Below are 25,341 nucleotides of genomic sequence, written 5' to 3'. Positions count from 1 at the left end.
AATGTTTTTCATTGTGAAACAAGCAAACCACAGTAGGCTTCTAACGTTTTTGTCGTTCTACCTGGCTACTCGCTTCAAAATTAAACCTACAGGTAGGCTACTGTAGCCTGCCTTGTTTCGATAAGACTGACTGGCTTAGAAGACATGCAACCGCTTGACTGTAAATTGCGGATAGATGGCAGTCAAATCAAACAAGCTTGACATTTATTTGGAAACACAAGCAAGCATGACCTGTTTGATGGTACTTTTGATAACTGGTCAGTTGATATATGTTTGCCCATACCTTAGCATATAGCTAGACTTGCATGGCTCGACCTGCTACTGTATACCACCACTCGCCCGCAACGAACCTGGACTGCTGTTGCAACACCCCTCCTCCCCCTGTTACCTGTTCATATTCAAATTAACTGAATGGATGTGTTTCATAGCCAGTATGCTAATGGTTGTGGGGGAGGGGGTTGCTACTAACGTTAGCAAGTTCCAGGCTTTTTTGGCTGACTGATATAGGCAAGACCTGATTTTGATAGCAACTAGCCATGAACGGAATGTGGGCTACTGCATTTACTGTGCAATATCAACTGTTCAACTGTCAAAACAAATTGCCAACAAACTGATTATGCCAGGTACTGTATTGGCATACTGGCCAGTTATTTTCCACACAGAGTATAGCCTACAGAAACGAACTATTATTATACAACTACAGTAGCCTACATTTGATTGTTGTTATACCGTAAAACTTCAATTAAAAGTCAAGTCCCAAATACACACCTGTCCCTTTTACTCGCCGGGTTTGGCTATATTTTTGATAAAGGCCAGTCTCAATTAGAAAGCCAGGTCTACATTATTCGCACACAGGGAGAGTTGGTTGAAGTCAGAGAAGAAGAGAACGATAAGGAGGAAGAGTTCAACAATGAACTGAGGTTTGATGGTATTTTTGATAACTGGTCAGTTGATATATGTTTGCCCATATTACCTAACTTAGCATACATACAGCTATGGCTCGACTTTGTAGGTCTACCACCACTCGCCCGCAATGAACCTGGGCTAAGTTTCCCAGAGGCATCGTAGCGCTATGTTCATTGCCTCTGGGAAACTCAGCCCTGGACTGTTGCAACTGAACTGTTGAACTAGACACTGTTGCAACACCCCTCCCCAGTTACCTGTTCATATTCAATTTACCTGGATGGATGTTTCATAGCCAGTATGCTAATGGCTGTGGTGGAGTGGATTACTAGTCGTTAGCAAGTTCCAGGTCAACTGCGCATTCAAACTGATTATGTCAGGGCATACTGGCCAGTTATTTTTCCACACATAGAATAGCCTACAGAAACGAACTATTATACAACTATCATAGCTTAATAGCCTACATTTGATTGTTGTTAGGCTATATACTATGTAAATTAGACTTATCTCGTAAGGCTGGTAAAGTCCTAGAGCTTAAAATGTAATTAATTACATGTAACTGGACGGGATAAAACAGTAAGCACACAGGCACTTAATAAATCATATGGTTTATAGACATATTTTAATCAGATGTATTGTAGGTTACCATTATAACAGCAGCTGTTATAATTGTAACAGCTGCTGTTTCTGTTATTTTGATTAGCATTTTTTAGGTGGCTGGAGGAACATTCACGCAAGCTAGTGTTAGTTCAGCCAGCCAAAAAGACCGTCGCACGATCCATCAGGCAGCGCTGCACCTGACTCGCACGAAATTAAGGCCGTTTCCGAACGTGCATACTGCCTACTATATAGTAGGCGAAAATGTAGTAGGCTGTGTCCGAACGTGCATAGTGCATCTGGCATACTGTATAGTAGGTACTTCATTTTGCCGAAATGTAGTGCAAAAATGTAGTAAGGTCGATAGCATACTGTTCCGGAAGCAATGCCTCAAATGACGTCAACTGTTCACCTTCCGCTTCAGCGATTTATTTCAAGAAAAAATGGTGGATCATGTTGCGGAGCCGGCCGGAGTAGCGGTACCTTTTAAATGTAAGTATTAGTTAAATTTGTCCATAATTTTTTTTTTTAGATAAATCTCTTAGTTATAATGATTCAGAGCTAGCAAGCATTTTTGTGTTCATACGTGAGGTAAAATTCTGATTTCGAAACGATTTGCCGATCTCATTGCTCGCTGGTACCATTCATTGACCTAACGTTAGCTAGCTGGCTAACCCCCAGCATCTTGCAACTCTAGTTTTAACTAACGTTACAGACTAGCCAATTGAACCTACTTGTCGAGCAATTCAATTCATTCTGTGATTTAAACGAGTTCATATTAACGTTAGTATTCATCCAAAATAATTTTGGGTGTAACGTTATTACAGGGAGCGACGATGAGACCAGGCAGCTCATCCTGTGGCGCACAGCCAACTCTTCCCTGTTTACAGAGTGTGAAGGGTTTTGAGTAAGTTAACTGTGCATTGTTTGGGAGTAATCTAATGTATTATGTAGCCTACCTTTCCGTTAACCTGATTCGTGATTTTGCAGGACCTACATTGAAGAGAGTGGCCTGTGGGGGAAGGTAGAGGCGGGCTTCTTAAAGAAGAAATGGGAGAATATGGTGGCAAAATACAAGGTGATTTTGTCTTACAACATTGTGGCATTCATTCCTCTCGGTGATGGATTAACATTTTGTTGTTCAACTGTTTAGCTCTGTTCCATGTCAGGCTGCATGTTGGCAAAGATATATATATATATATATATATATATATATATATATATATATATATATATATATATATATATGGATTCAGAGTTTATATGACACTAGAAATGTTTTTTAACCTCCCTTCATAGGATCTGAAGAGCCCCAGAACGGGGGTCAGCTCAGAGAGTGGGGAGACCACAGCCACATCTTGGATGTGGTACGGGTTGTTGGACGAGGCGATGGGGGCCAGCCACGTTATTGCCCCGGTGGTCCTCATCTCCTCGTCCGCCCCGTACCCTTCATCCGCTGTGGCCTCCCCTCCCTCTGCGCTCACCCCACCCCCCAGACAGAGACAGAGCGAGGACAGGGAGAGGAGAGAAGAGGCGGTCTAGGAGTGAGGAGTTGGAGGAGATGTGGAGGAAGATGTTCAGTGAAAGGCTGAAAGAAGAGAAGGAGAGTGAGAGATTGAGGATAGCAAAAGAGAGAAGGAGAAGGAGGCCGCTTATAGGGAGGAGCTGAGGGAGATGAAGATGGGTTGGGAGAGAGAGGGCAGCGGAGAGAGAGAGGTGGGAGAGGGAGAAAGCAGAAATGAAGAAAGTGACGAGCAGGACAGATGGTACAAAGAAAGAGAAGACAGAGAGACAGCAGAGGGAGAGGGAGTGCAGGGAAAAGGAGGAGAGACTGATGAAGTTGCTGGAGGGAGCCTTATCTAAATAGTTAGTTTTTTTTTATCTTTAAGATTTGTGTTTGGTTAATTTATTGATTAAACTTTGTTCAATTACATCGGCCTCTTGTCTCATTCCTTTTAATGTATGCCCAGTCAAAAGAGAGCAAATGTCACTCTTCCTAATGTCATTCCTCCTGTTCGCTGAGTGATTAGAGTTACACAACATGGATCTTAATGGACAAGCATGTCTGATGCCCTCAATGTGTAGGTGTACAGTAAGTAGATACTGCAGTTTGGTAGAAATGCTATACAAAAAGAGGGAACTTTACATGAAGAGTGGTATGTATAACGGTATATGGAAGAAATTCAACAAACATTTTACTTTATACATTTGTATTACACCATGGTCTTCAGAAATATACTTTACTTTGAATTGTTAAAATTTTGCCAGATCATTAGCTTCCCTCATAAGAGGTACTGACAGGAGACGCGACGAGAACGCTGATCTGTTGTCTCCCAAAAAACTAGAAGAACTGATTATCATGAAAATTGTGAAATGCAAAATAGTATGCCTACATTTACTCAAATTTATATTTAAACAAATACATTTACATTTGAACAAATACACTGCTAAGAAGAAGGTTAGAAAGGTAGTACATTGTATAAGCCTCAGGGCTGTCCATAACAAACTGATGTTTAAACCTCAAGAACTGAGTCATGCTGGGTAAAGCAAACGGAACTGATTGATGTCAGCCTCAAGGCTGTATAAAGAACTGATTATGTCCAACTGGGCATGTCGTAAGCCTCAAAGAAATGAACTGATGGGGGGACTTATTTGGGTACTTATGCCAGGTAGTCATGCTCACCAAGAGCAGGGATGCAGGCTGCTGGTGCCGATGCTGCCGCTGCGAGACGATCTCTGAGGCCATGTCCAGGATTCTGATGATCAGCAGCAGCAGGACCATGGCCACCGTCAAGGTCATCAACCTTTAAATGGTTAAATGCAATAAGGCCTACTGTAAGCCGCTTTTGGACAAAATTGTCTGCTAAAATGACTAATGTAATGTTACCTCCTCTGGCTCCATGATGTCGCCGTTCTCCAGGCAGAGGTTGTGCAGGACAGCACACGCAGCGATCACCTCAGCAGCCAAGGGCAACTTCACCTAAAAGCGCAGTTTTGCACTATAAGATTTGGTTCAAATGTAAAGTGTGTTACCAAGATAGTATATTATGTATTATTACCTCCAGAGCCTTCAGGAAGATCCCCCTCCACCTGGTCTTCATCATCCCGAACGCCCTCTGCACTGGCTCTCTGTAATGTAATATAAGAATTATAAATGTAAAACATGCTTTAGGAGGTCAGGATGAAATAATACACATGATTATGAAAAACAAGAGCATAAACAGTTACTGTAAGTAAGATTATGAAAAACAAGAGCATAAACAGTTACTGTAAGTAAGTAACAAGAAAAGAAAAAGCAGCAAGCCTTCATGTACGAATACCTGTACGGCGTGATGAGGGAGATGGGTGCGTTCAGGCATGGGTAGCCTCCGTCCCCAAGGAGGAACCAGCCGGTTCTGCCGGTGGACATACATGTCCGAGTTCTTCAGGACACGCGAGTCATGGGCTGATCCTGGGTAGCCAACAAAGATGTTGATGAAGCGACCGTCGTGGTCACACACAGCCTGCAGCTGGATGGAGTGGTAGAGCTTGCGGTTGAAATAGCTCTGCTGCTCTGCCGCTGGTGGAATGAAGCGGACGTGTGTGCCATCGATGGCTCCAGCCGCACGACTGAAGGCGGGAGATCCGGCCAGGCAGGCAAACCCAGCCCCGACCTCCTGCAGCTCTGCCTCCTTGGCGTAGCGTATCACACGGCCTATGATGCGCTGAATCCCTCTGCCCACTCTGTGGACCACATCGCAGACCGTTGACCTGGGCATGTCGAAAGCCTCCGACACAACCCGGTACGAGGTTGCACTGGCCAGCCAGTACACAAAGACGAGCACCTGTGTGTGAATGACAAGATGGACCATTGTAAAGCGTGGGTGCTGAGAAAAGCGCTATATAAATGCAATGAATAATTATTAATTATTATTATTAGCACCTCCATGGTCTTGCCCCATCCCTGGAGTTGACCACTCTCCAGGGTAGCCGTGAGGTTGGTCAGAGTCTGTCCGGACAATCTGAAGTCCCTCCTGGTGTCACCGCCCTCAAAGTAGATCCTCAACAGAGGGACGTGGAGGTTAACCTGGGCATAGGGACCTCTGTCTTCCCTGCGGGCCTAGAGAAGGGAACATTTAGGGTGAACTTTAACTAATTTGTGCTGCTGGCATATATTCATTTAGCAATATGATACCAGATACATTTAGTTCTAAGTTACAGATCTGTAATTTACAGATAATGATGTCTGTACAAATCAGGGGGTGCAGTGAAGTAAATGAGGCTGGGATTTTACTATTTTCTAATCACTTGTATTAATAAAGGGAAACCAGGGGAGGTTCAGATGTGGGAACATAAGAATGTAACTTGATCTGCGGTATTCTAACAGGCGCTTTACGGCATTCCGCACCACCGCTCGCCTGCCCATAGGGGCGCAGTAATACCACTCATTGACCCATTGCTGTAGCTCATCTCGCACATTAGATGAGCCTACCGTTCTCAAACTCCTTGTTCTCTGTCTGGTTGTAATTTAATTATTACGTACAAAGCCTATCTATTTATAGTTTCTATCTCTGTAACTGTCGCCGGGTCTATATCTGTTAACTGTCGGGACAAGTAGAAGTTTAATACATTAGGCTGACTGAGTGTTCTCATATGGAACATGGCATCAGGACGAGTAAGATGGCTAACGGAGATGACCAGAGATGTGCTTGAAATGGTTCACTCACTCCCTAATCCCTATTAACATGGATGTATTGAGTGCGACTCATAGTGAACTACATGGGGAATGATTTAACAGTTTTGGGACACTACATGGAATGTAATTGCGTAAGATATTCATGACTCAAACAAGCAGACGCGCCGATCACTGATGGCAGCAGGTTGAAATATCAGGTAGTATTCAGGTTCCATGTTTAGTTGAATGATAAATCCCATATAAATGGTTGGAATTCTAATGATGTGCAAGTGTGATTTTGTCAACTTTAGTGCTGTCTGCTAATAGCAGGCTGTGAAGCTGCACGATAAGACCGTGATGATTCCTGTAGCTATTTTGATTTTGATGCTACTAGTTCAACTTCTGTTTCTCGGGCATCTGTGAAAGATACATCTTGAATGCAGTCAAGACAAATTATTTTGCCTCTTAACTTTTGTCAAACCCCCTGGTTCCAGTCAATTGGATTATAGGCTATAGGCTACTTTCGTTTACAATGACGTTACCTTATGAACACAAATAGCTTAACCTATAGGACTACATAAAAACAATAGCCTAAAACCATGTTTATTTACAATGTATTTTCTTTCATTGATAGCATGCCAATAGTTAGGGTGAGGAACGACGCGCGGTCTCTTTAGCCCTGAGACCATCAGGCAGGCAGCTCAAGAGGTTGTTGAAGGCTATATATATTATTATGATATTATGTCTAATAATACATTCGTTGAAAGTACACAGGCTGATCTACTATACGGAATTGGACCGAGGGGTGTTCTCATATGGAACTAGGCTAACACAGTTGTTTCAAGACCAGTAGTAACGTTTGTGGTTTCATGTTTGTCCTTCTCTTGGCTATTCTTGTTGGGGTGAATTGACCAGCTTTCTGCTTTCAAATCGCCGGACGAGATGCCCGCTTCTATGACTGGATCTACAGCAAACAAGCATAACAGTGCGTCATGAAGACCGACGACTTGCTACATTAAGGCCGTTTCAGACGAGGAGCGATATCCGCGCATTGTAATTCATTTTCAATGAGAGAGGCGAGCGGACAATTTGGGAGCCGCGGACAATCTGGGGTGGAGCGGCAAACGGGCGCGACCCGTGAAATTGTCGCGCGTGTGCTCGTTTCGTGCACACGCCTGCCCGCGACAAGAGCTGAATTGTAGTCAGCTTTCCCCGCTGCGCGCAGGACGCGTGCGTCCCCCGCTGATCCGAGCGAGAACACAGGCGGAATGTCGCTCCCCGTCTGAAACGGCCTTGACTCCTGGAATCCCAAGGTCTTTCATATTGAAATTCTCTTGATGGTCTGGGGAGTTGCGAGACGTGCTACCAGCCTGCGCTGCGCTCAGCACAAAGTTGGATGAATGGATGGACTTATTGGAATCCTGGAAAATGTTTATTGCGCTCTAAAATCATGAAAGCATAAATGTAAAAATGCAGCAACAGAAGTAGTCTAGATGAGATGGTGGTTTAAATGAATGGCAACACGTAGCCTAGAGGAAAACATAAATTGAGACTGGTGATAATGCTGATAATCTACAGTAGGGCCTACCTCTGGCTGAGTTCATGGTTACAACCATTCATCTCTTACACATGGGCCTATACAATACTTGCACAATCTACTTTGGACGTTAAATCCATCCATCTATCAATCAAACTAGCGAATTCAATGGCCGGTCATGGCAAAGCACCCGCTAACGCAGGCTACCCCCCTCCCCACGATCCAGGGCTAGGAAACCAGTTCATCCAGTTTATTTGAATATAAAAGAATTTGGGGGGGGGGGTTACAATAGTGTAGTCCAGGTTCGCTGGCGAGTGACGAGCTGAGAGAGAGCTGTCAGAGCTGTGAGAGCTGTCAGATGGCGCATGCATGTGTGGACATTGTAGGCCGATTCTGTAAAACCTAAAGAATAAAAGTAGGCTACGTTCTACATTCATTGGAGTGGTCCAGTTGGATAGGCTAGTCTAATCTAAATAAATTGAGGACCTGTATTTTCAGTGTTTGCTGGTAGCGAATGCCACATACAGACAGGGAGGAAACCTATTTGTTTCATTGTTTCATTGTTTATGCTCTGTATGGACAAGATAGTTAATGTCCGGATATAATTGGCAGTAGGGCGGGAAAAAACCCTCTCAAAGGCCAAGTTTAGAAGGGATTTGAAGATGTAATTGGTCATTTTAAATGGGCCTACTTTATCTTTTGATGGCTATTTGAACGGACTGCATCGATCAATGCAATGACTCTTTCCATGTTTTTCAGTTTTACCCTTTCCATCAACAAAATATCATTTTTACAACCACGTCTCATTGATTGGGAAGGCATTTAGAGCTGCCGGTCTATTAGCCTACATTCGGACTCAGAGGATGACATAACTGTTTATTGAGAAACAATTGCAGGCTGGGCTATATAAAGAAATACCACAATGCATGTAGTCTAGATCATTACATTATGGTTAGGCTATAGCCTACACTTTATGGTAGACTGCCCTCTCGCTCGCTAAGCAGGCTACATTGTGGCTGTTTTGTTCATCGCAGAAGCCTATAGCCTAGGCTACACATTAAAAAAATGTTTTTTTTATATAGGCCTAGAAGGAATCAGAATATGTGGAAATTTAATTTTAGCCTATTTTAATACAATTCAAATTCTTCTTAGAGGGAATTATTTTCAACGGACATTATGACCTGAGCATAATTAATAATTATCTAAGTTAATATAGGCCTATGAGAACGCAATGCTTTTTACGGTAGGCTAGGCCTCATTATTATCGAATTATCTAGTTGATATATGAATAAAACAATAAGCCGTTTTAATGGCTATGGGCTACTAGTTGTAGCTTTACACGAGTAACTCGTGACGAGTTGATGCGCTCTGCTCTTACGCACGGTTGAGGCGGCAGCTCAAATACACTTCGTGCATATCCTCTGCACCTTGGCAGTGCAACTGCCACAGACAGCTATGGTGCACTTCATGCATTGGTAGACAGTTCTGTTCTTGCTGCAGCTTGTCTTCACCATGCAGGTATTTTTTGGGGGGTATTCTTCTGTGGACACTGCGAGGGGCGCTGCCGGTGGCTGTTTGGACGCCAGAGCGCGCAGCTCTTCAGCCAACTGGAGGATGTCGCGTCTGTGGAGGCTCTGCGTCTCTCCACCAGTCCCCAGCGAGTCCAAGCTCCCCCAATGAATAATACTTATTTATAATAGCCTACATAGCGCAAAACTGTGCATATAATAGGCTGTAGCCAGCGCGAAACTGCGCATTCCCTATAGCCGTTCACATACACATTATTTTGGTATTTGAATGACTTGAATTATATATTCAAGATCATTCAAGTAACAACATATTGTGTACGTTTTTTTAATTTATAATTTAACAATAGGAGGTGCAACAGAACACCATTTTAGGGAAAGTCAATGTTTTATTAAAATACAGTTATGTACAAATGAAAACCCACAATCGTCCAATGGACGTCTTTGGTGGTTCTAGTGTTCTAGTATACCCCGATTTTGGAAATCAGATAAAGGCGTTCACAAGACCATTTCAATAATCGCATTATTACAATTATCGGTTGATCGGCGTATAGTGTGCATGTGAACGCACTCACTGTCAAACCTGCCGCTCTGCACAAGATAGTTAATGTCCGGATATGATTGGCAATGAGTGATCTTTACTCATGGCAACTATGTCAATTGTTTATGGATCCACAAGTCGATCAAGCTTATTCTTTCTTTGTATCATGCTGAAGCCATATAGCCTACTGCGCTCAGACTTGGTTACATTAGCTGGTGTCTTCAAATTTACTTCCGGGGTTTACGAGTAGCCTACCAGTTGAATGCGTTCCAGAAACAAAACGCAAAACCCCCACGTTCACCACATCTTTACTAACAAATATATTTACAATACTGTTATTTTGCGCATTTGACCTAACAGCCACCACGTCTTGACCCGACGTCAGTTACCGACATAGATAGGCTACTGTAGGCCTAGATATAGGTGTTCGTAATAATTAAATTACATCCAGATGGAGAATGAAACATGTGTTTGAGAACAAGGTAATAATAACAATTAAACGTTATTTGTATAGCACCTTTCATACAGATAAATTCAGCTCAAAGTGCTTTACAACAGAGCATTTAAATTAAACGTGAAATGTGAAATTTAATGATGCTTCACTCGTAGACTATAGGAGAAAAACACTGAGCCCAGCCTGCTAAATTTACTCAAAGACGCCACCTGGCGGTGGTGCATCACTAAAACGAAATAACACCCGTCTGAAATCCCACGAGATTTCCAACGGGATTTCCCTGCCAAATACTGCAAAGGTGAAATGCTGCAGCATGTGACATTTCTAACTTCCCACATCTGTATGCTATTCAATGATCAGAGGTGCACGGCACATTGCCACTAAAGTGTGCTCATATTAATTAATGTAGCCTAATCATTTGGTTTGTGAAAGTCAAGAAGTGATGGAAAACTGTGCAACAATAGGCTATGAAGGCACGCTCGATTTCACAGCCTAATTACCGAGTTGAACTCTGAAGGAGGCAGACCTTTACATTCGCAAAACATAGGTTTATGTATACTAGTATACATCCAAGCAACTGTCAGAAAGTACTCTGTTTTAAATAGCCAAACCAGACTTGGAGCGAGATGAGCAACGAGTGAAAAATGGCTTCCGCTGAATGTTGGTTAGAAAGATGGAGGAAGTTTATTGCAGACACACAGGTCCATATAAAACATTATATTTGCACAGTAGGCTATTATTTCTTTCACTTTATTATTTGCATAATTCTTTGTGGACCATTTGAATAAATTTGCCTTCAAACGTTATTGCCCTCTCTGACATCCGCGGTCTTTATGTGAAATGTAGTTTTAGCCTACAGAAACAAAACAGGCTATAGGCTAGCCTACTCTTCTTCAATTAAACAAAATAAATCACATTTATATATTTGCTAAGTAATAAGCTGTAAGGACAGGCTGAACTACTGTTTTGTACTGGCAAACAAAGGAGTGTGTGCGACAGCCCTGCGCAACGCGTGCAAATTGGCTGCCGCTGAGTGGTTGGGAAACATCAAGAATAGTCATGCATCTTAGCTTGCAGAGTTTGAGAAACATCCTCAATTTTTCTAACTTGCACTTGTTGTAGAAACTTGGGAATCCTGTTTTTACACTAGTCGTGTAATCGGTTACAAAACCACCGTCTAGTCGTCAGTGAAAATAGGCGCGCATCCCTAGTTGTAATATCTAATGGCGCGTTCCAGGCAACCCGTAACTCGTGTTTTTCCGACCTTCTACACGTGAAAATGCACTGGAATGGCAGTCAAACCCTTAACTTCCCACCCGTGAACTCGTACCAGATCGATGTACTCCCAGTTGCGCTCTCTGACGTCACACAGCCCTCTAAGCAAGATGGCAGCCCCCATGGGTATGGCGACAAAGATAACTTTAGGGCAACATAAAGTATATTTGTACGTTGTAATCAAAATAATACAAGCGATTATGCACTACAATCTGCTATGTGTATGTAATGATGCCTCAATATGTTGACAAGAGATAGCTAGTGCTAGCCTAGTAAACCTGAATGTGACCATGCAAACGGCGAAAAGTCGATGTCAATAAATAAAATGTAACGTACGATTTCTTAGCATAGCGAAATTAGGCATACAATGTTTAGCTTGCCAGCTCTGACAATGTGCCAAATCTCAAGCTTTTACCATATCGGCTTGTTTACATTTATCCAGAATGCCACGCATTCAGCCAGTTTGCCTGGAGCGCTATGAAGTCGTGAGTCGTGACTTGAAGTCGTAACTTACGGGCTCAAAATCCTATCTGGAACGCGGCATAAATCTCTTCATTTCGCTAAGCAATCATTTAAGATCCGGACTGTGAAATAACAGATTTAGGGGCCTAGGCTACATTACAAAAACAGGACAAGATGTAGGCTACAAATTTAATACATTTAATTTAGCCTATTCGGCCATAAAAGGCTCAGCTTTTTTTTCTTTTCTTCTTTTTTTTTTTTACCGGTTTTAAAGATTTCAAATTAACGTTTCTGTTCTGGAACAATTAAAGACCATTTCGTTTTCGTTCCTGTTTCTGTTCCTCGTAAAATACCGTTCGTTTTCGGTTTTGGTTTCCGTTCCTTGAACCGGTTCGGAGCCTTGGTGATGACACAACAGGTGTATCCAAGTGGCAATCAAATCCAATTACGCACAGCTATTGGTTAATGCAGACTATGGTGTATGGGGAAGTTGCACACATTTGATGGGGATGAGCTACTGTATATCATACTGTATGTGCATGCAGATGTTGGATAGTTGCAGAATGATCATGGTCATGATGTTAAACTTAATTAAACTTAATTTATTTCAGATGTGGACTGCAGCTCAAATTCTTTATATATAAAGCCTAGTAAAGTAGGAGGCAGTAGGCCTTCATCAAATAGTGAGAAAAACTAAAGAGCAGCATCACAATTAAAATTTAAGTGACCTTGGGTTCTGTGAAAGGTGCTATATGCCACATCATTCTTATTAGGAAAGGCATCCATTCTGATTAGAGGGATATATATAGCCTACTGTAAAACATTTAAAACATATGTAACCATATAACATAGAGGAGAGATTTTCAAGTTTTCCCCAATTTTAAACACTAAAGGGTGCATGAAAGAAAGAAAAAAGGGGAAAACACAATAAGATGAACAGTGCGCATTAGATTAATATCTCCTTTTGCCTGACACGGCTGGATCTGCGAGCGTTTGCTCGCTAAGAGTAATGTTAAGAATGCCCCAGACCCTTCTTACAAGTCCTTCTTGAATGTCTTTGGCTAAGAAGCCTTTCGGGAAACGCGTTTGCTTCTTTCAGGAGCCTTAAGAAGACTCAAATAGCTTCTTAGCGCTAAGAAGGGTTTCGGGAAACGCGACCAATGGCTGCGTTTACATGGACAGTTTAATTCCTTTTTCATTCGGAATGAAAGCCCAATCCCATTAAAAGTGATCATGTAAACACCTAAATCAGAATGAAAATGGCCAATGCGATTGGAAATCTAATGATGTAAGGGGCGTTTGATGCGTCAACATTGACGGATGCCATTCACTTTCAATGGCTGCAGCCGAATGGCATTCTGGTTCCGTTGTTGTCCCGGTGCGATGCTAGCGTCGAAAGTTGAAAAATGTTCAACTCTCAGATGCGTTGCCGGAGCTGCCGACCAATCAGATGTCTTGACGGAGAAAGACGTCATCGCAAGGCGGGATTTTCACATTTTTCGATACCAAGATGGAGGACAAACTCATAATCGCCGTGTGCAATCACCCGGTCATATATGACCAATCTCTCTTCATTTACCGGGACAAAAATCTGAAGGAGAAGGCCTGGAGAGAGGTCGCAGAGGCTGTTGGTGAATCTGGTATGTATTTGTCTCGTCGGGAGTTTATTTAGTAGGCTACTAACATTGCAGTGATAGTAGCTAACAGCTCGCTAGCCATGCTAGCTATGTCCCATCTTGCTCGCTAGCATTCAATAACTTGCATTAATACGAAAAGTAGCCTGGCTCACCATATATATCAAGAACATAGCCATAAATGTTATGTAGTTAGTTTTATTACCGTCTTCTTTTGTACTGTTATTCTTAGGCACTGCTTATTTGTATGGTTACTGTATGCTGGAGCAACCTTGTGAAATAATTTCCTTTGGGAATAAAGTACTTATCTATTTATCTATCTCGCTCACACACATTTTGCATTTCAATAGAGGAAGTGTGCAAGGCAGGGTGGAGGACCCTGAGGGACAGATTCAAGAAAGAGCTCAATGCAGAGAAGGAAGGAAAAAGGAGTGGGGCAGGAGCAGTGCAGACCTCGCAGTGGAGCTACATGGCAGTCTTGCGGTTTCTGACCCCTTTTGTTGCTGACCGCAAGACTACCAGCAACATCCCCAGGCGCACTGCTCCCTGCCCCACTCCTAGGCCCACCACCCCAGCCCCCCCTGCTCTTCAGCCCCCCACCCCAGCCCCCCCTGCTCTTCAGCCCCCCAGCCCCCCCTGCTCTTCACCCCCCCACCCCAGCCCCCCCTCATCTTCAGCCCCCAATCCCCAGCCCCCCCCTCATCTTCAGCCCCCCACCCCAGCCCCCCCTCATCTTCAGCCCCCCCTCATCTTCAGCCCCCCACCCCAGGCCCTAGTAACATGCAGGTGGAGGAAGAGCCAGAGAGGGATATTTCACAGCGGCCAGAGGAGGTAGAGAGCCAGATCAGCCACATGACAGACTAGTAATGAAACCAGTCTTTTCAAGGAGGAGCTAGTACCTTATGTTACAATATGCTTTTGAGAATGTTTACTAATATTGCATTTCCCGCCAATAAAGCTGGTCGAATTGAATTGAATAATTATTAGACTATCCATTATAGTAAAAGACTAAAGATAAACGTTTGGACAGAATAGTGCAGGCTTTGGACAACTGTCTTGACCCATAAAGTTTAAGGGACACATTTAGACTCAATACACAGCTCCTTAATAGTTATTATTATTTCAGCATGCAGGTCGACCAGGCCAGATGGAGGAGGGGAGAAGCGAGGCCCATGACTCCAGGTAGATGTTCTCATTAAGTTATTACTTGGATGTCTTGCTACATGTCTGTACCCGTTTGTATTATGCATTGCATGTCTGTTTATGTACTATAAATGTATACATTATATCCTCTATGCTCAAGACAAATTTAGTAACAATCTTCATTCTTGACAGAGGTCGGAAGAGGGCAAAGGACAGCCTCTCTTCTTTTGAAAAAATACTCATGGAGACCCTCCAGCAGGCCAAACGGGTGCCAGCAGCACCTCCACCACCACCACCACAACCGGATGTGGATGAGGATGACCTTTTCTTGAGGAGCCTTTTGCCAGCCATTAAAAGAATCCCAGCTGCGAAGAGGGCGAGGCTGAGATTCAAAATCCACCAGCTAGTGTTTGAGGCTGAAGAGGCTGAAAATTAAATCACACAAACACTAGCTGGTGGATTTTGAATCTCAGACGTGTGTGTGCGCGGTTTTTTTTTTTTTTTTTATCATTTGAGTTGGGTTGCTTTTTTTATTGAATTATTTCTATATTATTTTTATTTTATTAAATCATTTTATATTTCAATATAATTTATCATTTAAATTTAAATAAAGGTTTCTAAAATTAACTCATGGTCTAACTGTGTCTTAATTGTATGTAGTATTAAAAGGTTTGTCCAACAATTCAAGATACCAAACACTTACGTCTATTAATAGGTAACTGGAATGTACAGTCATTGTTATTAGTGCTTCTGTGAAAACCTGCAGAAAACAGCTAAAAGGGAAAAGTGTAAGATTAAAACACATTAAACAGGAATGTTATGTTAGTGATGGTGCTTTTTTTAAATGACATTTGGAAGATGCATCCTTTTTCTAAGAGAAACACCTTGTATATACAGAATTTGCTTTGTTACTGTAGGGATTTCAATGACAATGTTTACACAACCATAACACGACAACCACAATATAACGTTGTATTAACTTTATTCGTGAAGTTGCACCAGAGCCCCGTCTGCCAGAACATTATGACCGCTGTCACTGGTCCGGCTGTAGCCCCCAACATCCACGACCCTGAACAGGATGTTGGCATCTACCACAGCCAGGAGTACAAGGGAGAAGGTGGACTTGTAATTGTGGTACAGTGACCCGGAGTTGGCTGGAGCTTGCAGGACCACATGCTTCCCGTCGATGGCCCCGATGCAGTTAGGAAAGTTCCAACGCTCCTGGAACTGCACAGCGATGGCCCTCCAGTCGTCCATCTTGAGAACTGGCATGGTCTCCTCCACCAGGGCAGTCCAGATGGCACTCGCAACCTCCCTGACGATGCCACACACAGTGGAATGACCAAGCCGGTAGCTGAAGGCAATGGTCTTGAAGGAGTCACCGGTGGCCAGATACCTAAAGAAAATATACAAATATACAGTTAAAAAAAGTGCAAAGTGATTAACTGTATAACCTGTACTATTTGTAGTGGCAGTGGCCTATCAATGTGATTAGGTTACTGCATTTTACTGAAACTCTTAAGCAAACATATAAGCTGTAGATAAATTATCCATTTGCAACATTAGATGAGACTGGTATTTTATTAGGCCTACACACACACACACACCTCTAGGCTAATCACAGTAAACAAAATAAAATCTTACCGTAGGCAGATAGCGAGTCGCTCGGCAGGTCCGATGGACAACCTCATCCCCGTGTCTGCCTTTGTGATGAGGGGACCGACTTTACCGAGCAACTCGCCAAAGGTGTCCCGCTTCATCCTGAAGTACTCCTCAAACCGGTCACCATCCAAACGGAGTTCCTGGACAAGTCCATGGAACTCTCCCCGTTGCCGGCGGGTTTGGAGGATAGGATGTACCCAATACCTGCGGACACCACGTTCACGCCGCCTCAACCACAATGCATAGACGATCGCCACACGTTCGACCAGATTAGCATCCATGACAGCACTAAACGAAAAGCCGGGTGGATTTTCAAAATAGTGCGCGCTAGCAGGTTCGGAGAATCTACTGGCTGTTGTTGCGAGCGCAGTTTTGGACATTGTGATTGGTTGGTGTTGCGTGCAGCAGAAACGCCTTCCGTCATACGTTGACAGACACGCATCAAAAGCAAACGTGTGAGCCCGGGGTTAATCGTATTGAAATTCATTCCGGTCTTTCTGCGCAAACTCGTTTCCTTGCCCTTCTGGCGCGATTACATACATAGCGCGGGAGAAGATGGATCTGTGCCTTGTTCTATGCAATTTATATCAATTTGTCAAAAATGTTGATTCTTTTTTATGTATAATGTGTGCATACGACCTTGATGCAACACTTCTGTAGTTATATTTTCTACAATAAATGGAAAGAAAATAATGTGTTGTTGCTCTGAGTGTTTACCTCGGGGGGATGTACAGTGATGCCCCCGAGATGAGTGGTAAATGCGGGTCTACCGTTAGCAGGTCCCGGCACAATCCCTTCTCCTCCTCAAAAGACGAAGGGTAGGCCTAAGCAGTAAAAGGTCCGAAAGGAACACTAATAATGTGGTCAACCATCTTGCTGCTATCCGGAACGAGGACTACAGTGTTTTCTACCGGTAAACGTAAACCCCTGTCCAATCAGAAACCTTCCCAGCCCCAAACCTTACGCGGACCCGAATAAATGCGATTAAAAGTGTCTCCCATGTCAACCTGGTATCACCCAGCAGACGTCAGAATTCAACGTTTGTCCATCGCCTCCAAACGTCATTTCTAGACGGCATCATACAAATGATGCAAATAACGTATATGCGGAGGCGCTTGGGCAGCAAGCATTGAGCAATTCCCCTGTGCGCCCGCCCACTAAGCGCCGTCCGAGTAGCTCCACTCCTGGGTCCAGTTTCCTAAATATGCCTGATCCCTGTGTCCACGTTAGAACACGAGCTATAAGAACAGTAGCTAATGCTAGCTAATAATAATGACAGTAAGAATGTGAGCTAGTTGGATAGCTAGTAGTCTTGTTTGCTAGTTGCTTGTAAAACGTTGTTGTTTGCTAGTTTCGCCAGCTAGTTTTGCACTCGGTGTTGTCTCACCAAAGTTGTTTGTCCCACCCAACTCACCCTCAAAAGCGCTCGCAAATGTATACCCCTCTTCCATCATGTGTTCCAATGTGAATAACCAACCACAAAACTCTGACAACAACCAATCAAAAACTTAGGCAAATCCCACGTCGTCTGCCGACGTTTATCCCACGTCATCAGCCGACGTTTATAACTGTATGATGCCGTCTAGAAATGACGTTTGGAGGCGATGGACAAACGTTGAATTCTGACGTCTGCCGCGTGAGACCAGGCTGCCCATGTAAACCCTCATTCGGAATGACTATTTCCCATGTAAACTCGCAGGAAAAAAACTTTCATTCCAAATGATTTCATTCGGATTATTTCATTCCGAATGAAAAGCCATCATGTAACCGCAGCCAATGTTACCCGGTGGCAGGTACACTACACCACACAGAGATCTACAGTACCACATCTAATAGAGCTATTGTGTCTCATGTACAAAAGATGTCTGGTGCCATTGTGGGGACAGGGTTTTGTCACCGCCATTGCTCTGGAGAAGGACATACTTCTACCAAACTAGTTGAGGCTGTCACATCCCTCAAAGGGTCTCCGAAAATCTTTTTACACCCTTCCCACCTCCCATTGTGTACAGAGCTGAGGCTGGCAAGTCTCCATTGATCAACCTCAGATCTGCAATAATTGGGCCATTAAGAGCTCAAAAAGCCAGCATGTGGTAGAGATGGATTTTTGAAGTCTGCCTAGAGAAAGCACTTCCAGACCTTAACTGTACTGTAGTTTTATGAGTTCAAAGCTGTACCAAACAACGCAAGTGAGAACAGCATGTTACTGCTTTAGTAATGTGATTAGTAAAGGTTTGTTGAATGCTGCAGTGTCCTCAAAGTTCCCTAAGATGAGCAGAACTATCACAAGAATGTGGGAATCTTATTTCAAAGGGCAATGTCTGGACAAGGTAGTCCAACACTGCAGATTGGTCATTATTTACAAAACAAACATAAAACTGGGCATACTGTCTTTTCCACAAAAGTATGCAAACCCATGTGTAGGCTACTACAAATAAACAGATACCTACCAGCTATATATGCAAAGCTCGATGTTTGGCAAGCAACATTTTCAAAACAAAAAGTACCCAGTTCTCTTCTTGGCCTTATTACGCATCTCCATGTTGTGAACTGCAGGGCCCAAGCCAGAATATGTAGGGATGCTATATTTAAAGGAGTAGTAAAGGGAAAATGCATGTTTAGCCCTGTTTTAAGGTTACTTATGATCATATACAACGGTTCAGATCAAAACGTTGACAAAATTAGCACTTTTGAGAAAGTCTGATAATTGCTCTACCACCGTTTTGGTAATATGCATGTTTAGCCCTGTTTTAAGGTTACTTATGATCATACAATGGTTCGGATCATTATGACTTTTGGTCATACAATGGATGTGGATGGGCATCTTGAAAAATCATTCAAAAACAGGTTAAACTCTCGATTTCAAAGACAAGAAGCTCACCGAGGGTATAATTGGTGTCCGTTGGTGTTTTGACATCAAATTTGCCGCAAAGTATGAATCCTGTAGGGTTTTATTGATCATTTTATGAAATCCATCGACTTGTATTGACGCGACTGTTGTAGATCAATCCGCAGAGGGGATTCAGGAAGCGGAACTACTTACGGTAGCTATTGTTATTGTTTATGTTGCTAGGCTACCTAGTTTGCGGAAGTTTACACACGTATGTGCTGCGACTAAATAGTTATATGCGAAAAAACAACAACATGCACACTCTTACAAAATGGTGGTGCTGGGAGTAAATCCCCTTTAAGGTTTCAAGTCTTGTATTTCTCATTTAAATAGTTATATGCTAAATATTTAAAAAAAAGCCTTTCCAGATGAACTAGAATCTTACTTTATGGCGAATTATATCTAAGAACTGTAATGGAATTTAACTGATCTAGTCAAAAAGGATTTACCAAGATTCGCTCAAAAGGTTAAGTCTGGTTTAGTGAGGAAACATACGAGCGCAAGGACTTCAGGACAACGCAACAAGAGTGGTTCATCCTCGAAGTGAAGCCCCTCGGTCTTGCTCTGCCTTATATTCAAGCAAAACACAGGTACGGTGCTTCCAGGATGTGATTGGCTAATCCATTGTACGTCATATGAAAATGGCAGGCGTAGCCAAGAGTACAGACATGTGACATGAGAAAAAGGCGGCAATTTCATGGGGACAAAGGACAAAGGATGGTTATTCTGGTGTAGACAGATTTCTAGGTGTATGGCCTCCTGGAGGCCATTCTGTAGGTTAGCACAGCTATGTGAACGGTTGAAGGAGGTGGTGAATTACAAAAGGAGAGAGAGAACAAAGGTTTAAGGTGTTTGGATGTAAATTCTATAACAGAACGCCAACTAACACCTAGGTGAGTTTCTTGTCTTTGAAATCGAGAGTTTAACATGTTTTTGAATTATTTTTCAAGATGCCCATTCATATCCATTGTATGACCAAAACGGTAGTAGAGCAATTATCAACTTTCTCGAAAATGCTAGCTTTGTCAACGTTTTGATCTGAGCCATTGTATATGATCACAAGTAACCTTAAAACAGGGCTAAACATGCATTTTCCCTTTACTACTCCTACTTGCTCCAGCACGCATGCGCACAGGCCAGGCTCACATTCTCTGCGCTACGATCGGATTGTTGCTGACGAATGACGACGACAATATTCTCGGCACCAACAACGATCGTAGCGCAGAGAATGTGAGCCGGAGAATAGCCAGTCTGCGCGCTGGCCTGTGCGCATGCGTGCTGGAGCAAGTGGGGAAAGGCGTGTAAAGATCATATTACAGAGGCTAAAGACCCCGTATTTGAAAACCACTACAATGCCTCGCGTTGAGGAATCTCAACTCGATTCATCCAATCTGATTGATGAAAACAACCGTTTAGCGGCCGAAAATAGATTTTGAGAAACTGCATTCTCGGTGCCCCGATCACCGTGATTACATGGATATACTGGCTCGCGCTGGATTTTAAATTTCTTCTACAGGCCTCCGAACTACACAAAAGTGATCTCGGTGAGTCAAACTTCTTATAATATGTCGTAAATAAGGTCCAGGTTGTCAAAAACGAGCATTGCCCTTTAAGAACTTCTTAACTTCGTTGGTGAGGCCCAATGTGCGCGAGCGAACCCTCCATATATCAATGGCGAAAACGAATGTGCACGATGGGAGAGCAGAGGTGTTTGCTGCAGAAATTAGCGCGTTAGTGCACAAGGCATTATTTCACTCGCCACCACTATCAGGGAAACGAGATGCAGTTGGTGTTGCCGTCCATATCAGCTGTGCCACCAGAGGTTGTTGCAATTATTAGCTGAAGTGTACAGCTTGGTGATTTTGTTAGCACAGCTAGCCAGCCAATACATTTCTAATGTATTAATGTGGTGTCATGTTGGTGTATTATAAGGTTTTGGGAGATGCTGCAACAAGTGAAGAGACAGATGCACCGCCTGCAGTCGTTGACCACCAGGACCAAGAGACCTTTCCATTGGCTCCTCAACCATCTGTGCAAACTCAGTGTAACATCAAACCATTCCATCGTTCATCAGGTAATGAAACTATACTCTTTGTACATGCCACACTGCATTAAATACAACAGGGGTTGAATCCAAAACTGCGGTCTGGTCCCCGCTGCTAGGGACCGTGGTTCATGCCGCTAGGGACCACTGGTCCGCACGCAGGGACCACTGCCCCCGCGGTTGATTCATGCAAATTAATATTGTGTAGGTTATAGGTTTTGCAACAGTGTCTTCTGATACAGCTTTTATGATAGTATAGGTGTACTGTAACACTATTTAGCCAAAATGTAGGCTATCTATAGTTCCGGTGCTCTACGTATTCATGCGCTTCTTTACTATAGGCTACGACAGCTAGGCATGTCAATATTCTGTAGGCTACAGGTTATGTTCTGCAACATTGATTTGTAATCTATGCTAATGCCCACTGTAACATGATTTAGCCTAATTTTTAACAATATTGCTGTCAGCCAGAACTAGCCTACATTTTGGCTTTATGTGATAGTACGCCTATATTGGCATAAAAGCTGTATTAGAAGACAATGTTGCATAACCTATAACCTACACAATATTATTTCGCATGAATCAACCGCAGGGGACCAGACCACAGTTTTGGATTCAACACCTTCTCATTAAATAGCATCATGTAGGATGATAATTTATTACACACCATAGTATGATATAGGTGGGTACAACTTACAACACTAACTGTGGCATCCTTAATTACAATATAACTGAATTAACATCTCAGACTGAATAAGGATAGATTTGGCAGCAAAACCGTCGTATTTGATTGGTTTTGGCTAGATTGTACTTGTATCTATTGTGGCCACACAATATGATGTTGTACAATTGTATAACATAGACCTCTTTATCTTACTGTAGCCACCCAGGTACAGCCCAAGATGGTCAGTGTGGGGACTCAGACAATGTTGGAGAAAAAGACCTCAACGCCACTGCCCAGTCCAGTAAACAGTGATGATGAATCAGACCCTGTTTTCAGGGACGAACATGGAGATAGGACGGACGGGTCTGGGGGCCAGATTGTCCATCAGGGTCCAGAAGGAATCGACCTCCCTGCAGCACATGCTCTCCACAGCTGAGGGCATGGCCTGGCACTTCCCACACAAGCACCTATCAAACAAAGCGTGGAAACTGGACACCCCCCTGCTGAAACACCTGGCTAATGCAGAATGGCGTGCAGGCTCCTGTCAACGCATGGAGTAACATGATAGACTGATGGTTGCGCATCAATTTCAGTTATGGTTAAGTATCGACTCCCCTTGCTGTTTAGTTTGGTGTGCACTCTATGACAAAACAAGTGTTTATAGTACAATCTCCTAAAAAATAAACAGAGTTTAGAGTGCATAGGTAATAGTTTACAAGTAACACATTCATGCTATTTATTATACTAAGTGCTCTCAGTTTATTGTTGTGGATAGACATCCTGCAGTTCTGAAAATCGAAGCTAAAGACTCACCTGTTCAGACAGGCTTTTACCTAGCTTCATGTTGTTCTGTAGCTCTGTTTATATATAATCTGTTTATTTTTGGTATTTTATTGCTTTTATTACATTGTAAAGCACTTTGTGACCCTGGTGAAAGGTGCTATAGAAATAAAGTTTACTTTATGTTACAAGTTACTCCTGTGATGTCTGCTGTGTGGTAGGTACAAAAATGACAGGCAGGCTAGTCTCGCTAAGACCTTTCTCCACATCTATGCGCTCTTCCAGGTAAGCCAATGGAAATAATTTATCTAGCATATAGATTGTGTATTCAAACCTGCTCAATATATCCGTATATTTTATTGATCCCAGAGGGAAATTCATGTGAACTATACGAATATCTGGTGTGCGCTGTGCGCATTGTTGCCAGGTCTGCACATATAGGCTACCCAGTTTCAACCATAGACACGTCATATGCTGTGCGCATTGTTGTGAGGTCTGCACATCTTAGGCTACCCAGTTTCAACCATAGGCACATTATGTAGCCTACCTGATCGGGTAAACCGATCATTTGTTTTACGGGACTCTGAGCCCGTCACCGGTCACATAGACGTTTCCCAAGGTATTATAAAAGGAGGGGAAGTAGCTCAAATTTCACTGATGAAAAAAGTGGGGATGCAAAAACACGCTTGAGCCATGAACTTTAATAATGACAAGCTGCACGCATGCTCAGGCGCCGGTTATCAGGCACATGAAACGGTAATTACATTGTTGTTGAATATATGGATTATCTGCACCTATATTTTATGATATTATTTGCTTCCATTGTTAATATAAATGGTCAACGTTATTGGTGGCCTCTATGTTTGATTGTTAAAATGTGAACTAGCTAACTACCTTACACCGGTCACTCACCAAGACATCTAACCAGTTCTCCACTGGTTTTCCGTACACCACAGCTCATTTTCTCTCCTCTGACCATCAATCCCCCTTCTAACCCTAGGCTCCTGCTCTGTTTGCCTTCTGGCTGGCTCAAAACTATAAGATTGTGGTCCTTCATATGTTCCTGTATAAACATTAACCTCCTCTTCATTGTCAAAACTAGCCAACGTCTTTCTAATGTATTTGAAATGAGCGGACTCCCCCAGTCTACGTCACTTCCGGTTTAGCGATTTTTAAAATGCGGAAGTAACAAAAAACGATCACCAAAGTCACTGTAGTGTATATATTTTTTATTTTTTTTTAAATGAAAATCGAGTTCCTACATCAATTTCCTACACATTGAATCACTGGGGTCTCTAACCTGCAATATACCCTTTAATGAGTCAAATTGCTCTTCACATATCTTAACACAGAACTTAACTAAGAACACAAAGTCAGTGCAATACAACAGTATACAATACGTCTTCTTTCCTTTTAAACTTGTCTTCATTCATGCATCTTGTGTCATGTACAGTATGTACTCTTTATATTGTTTTTCTTCGTTCATTTCTAATCGTGTACAATGTCTCTCTGTCTTAAAGGTACCCCAAGGAGTTTATTTTTGGCTACGAAACAGTATCATTTTAATGTGGGTGAATCTACATTACCCACACTTGTTTATGTGTCCATTTTCGACAAATGTCGTTTCTTCTATGTAGTTTATTTTTAGATTATTATTTCATGGTCGGGTCGTCCAGAACTTCCTTGGAATGACTAAACCATTTACTGCAATAGCCTACGCCGCCGACAAGAGACAGCGCGAGCAAATATGACCGTTATATATTGTCAAAAGTAACGTTACTAGTAAGACCTTTGTAATTACCTCGTCGGTGGCCATCGTTCCGTCTTCAAAACACCCGCCTCAGGTAGCTAAGGTTTACGACGGGGGGAGGCTCATGGGAAATGTGGTCTTTTTGGGCGGAAAAACACTTCCACTTCCCTAAACTCCTCGTAGAGCCTTTAACCGTTACTCTACACTTACAGTATTGTCTTTCTTTGTTCATTTCTTGTTTGTCTATTCTTTCTTAACTTTTTACTTTCACTCTACACTTGTCTTTCTTCATTCCCTGTTGCTATCTGACTGTTTCGTCTTCATTTCTTTGGGCCTTTAAGCATAAGTGGGTACCTCCTTGGTTTGACTTGGGTGAACCGGTCAGTGACGTCACCATGATCTAAGCCACAAAGGGCCTCCTTCTCGACTGTCATAATAGCCAGATGATGCAGCATACTCTTGAACATGACCAGCATGTAAACCTGGACAGTTTTGACAGTAGTCCGACTGCCAGAGGTGTGGCACTCTCTTCCAGGCACTTTAAGACAGCCTGCAGATTGTCAAGCATCGCTCTCACTGACTTCACCTGACATGCCCATCGGGTTTTAGATAGCTTTACAAGTTCGCTTTTCTTCAAGCCCAGGAGCATCTGGACATCAGAGAATTTATGATGACTGATGATGGATACACTGAGGAAACAATAGACACTCTAGTGTGTCAAAGAGGTCACTGGCTTCTGGCACAGCCCTACACGTGTGGCAGAGAACTAAGTTCAGCTCATGAGCATAGCAGTGTATGTACACGGCTTCTGGATGTTTCTCATAAAAG

This window comes from Borostomias antarcticus (assembly GCF_949987555.1).
Source record: "Borostomias antarcticus genome assembly, chromosome: 14".
Lineage (NCBI taxonomy): Eukaryota > Metazoa > Chordata > Actinopteri > Stomiiformes > Stomiidae > Borostomias > Borostomias antarcticus.
This window is presented reverse-complemented; position numbering follows the sequence as displayed.